At 45.2% G+C, this 1,177-nt stretch overlaps 1 pseudogene; it reads right to left on the bottom strand.

The window, feature by feature from the left end:
• Window positions 1-272: 272 nt before the first annotated feature.
• On the bottom strand, window positions 273-591 carry LOC107524470 (protein S100-A10 pseudogene; annotated as a pseudogene).
• Window positions 592-1,177: the final 586 nt, after the last annotated feature.

Genomic DNA, 1,177 nt, shown 5'->3' with positions numbered 1-1,177 from the left:
GGGACTTTGCAGGTATGATTAAATTGGGGGGGCACTGTTTGTTTATTTGTTTGTTTTGGAACTAAAAAAGAAATTTGTTTATTGAGGTCAAAAGGATGTAAACAATATAAAAATCAAAAGCTTATCTGGCTTTTATTGGCTTTTCTTTCCCTTGTCGAATGAGGGTGGGATTTTATTTGTACATTTTCTAAGGGTCTCAATCTGTTCATGAAATTTTTGTACAGGGGGAGGCTGTGGGCAGAGATTCCCCAAGCAACCTATTGGGAGAACTCTTACCAGGGTGGAAGTAACTGCTCAGTGCCGCCTACTTTTTCCCTCTGCTTCATGTGTACTACAAAATAGTCATTGTATGTGATGGTGAGCCCAGCAATCAGCAAAAAGAAGCTCTGGAAGCCCACTCTGCCCTCTCAGCGCATGCTCCAGGTCCTTCATTATTTTGTCTACAGTCAGAGGGTCTTTTTGATTTTCCAAAGATTCGGAGAGCTCCTTTTCCATGAGTACTCTCAGGTCCTCCTTTGTTAAGTAGCCTTTGTTCCCAGCAAATTTGTGAAATGTAAACATCATGGTTTCCATGGTGTGTTCCATCTGAGAGAGCACTTTGGTGAGGTCTTGGCCAGAGGCACAGCAGGATCACCGGGCTGGCTGGGACCCACGGCCACTGCTGAATTATGGACCGTGAGATGGGGAGGTTATTCTGGATTATCCAGGTGGGGTCTATGTAGTCACAAGGATTCTTAAAAGTGAAAAAGGGGAGCAGAAGAGTGAAGAAGCAATAGGTTAGACTACAGAAGCGGTCAGATGTGAGTGTGATTCACGGTGAGAAGCACTCCACCCACCCTTTGAAGACAGAGGAAGAGGGATACAGCTAAGAAATAAAAAGAACTCCAAGCCCCAGATTTAACAAGTAAAAATACAGATACCCAGCCTGGCCAGCATGGCTCATTGGTTGGGCATCAACCCATGAACCAGGAGGTCACAGATTCGCAGTCAGCGCACGTGCCTGGGTTTCCGGCTCCATCCCTAGTAGGGGACCTGCGGGAGGCAGCTCACCGATGACTGTCATCATTGATGTTTCTATCTCTCCCTCTCCCTTACTCTCTCTCAAATCAAATTTTTTTAAAAAGAATTCCTATGCTAGAGCTACTGCACAATCGAATGTACTCCTTCCACTTGTACT

This window comes from Miniopterus natalensis, chromosome 11, assembly GCF_054644295.1.
Source record: "Miniopterus natalensis isolate mMinNat1 chromosome 11, mMinNat1.hap1, whole genome shotgun sequence".
Classification (NCBI taxonomy): Eukaryota; Metazoa; Chordata; class Mammalia; order Chiroptera; family Miniopteridae; genus Miniopterus; species Miniopterus natalensis.
This window is presented reverse-complemented; position numbering and strand designations above follow the sequence as displayed.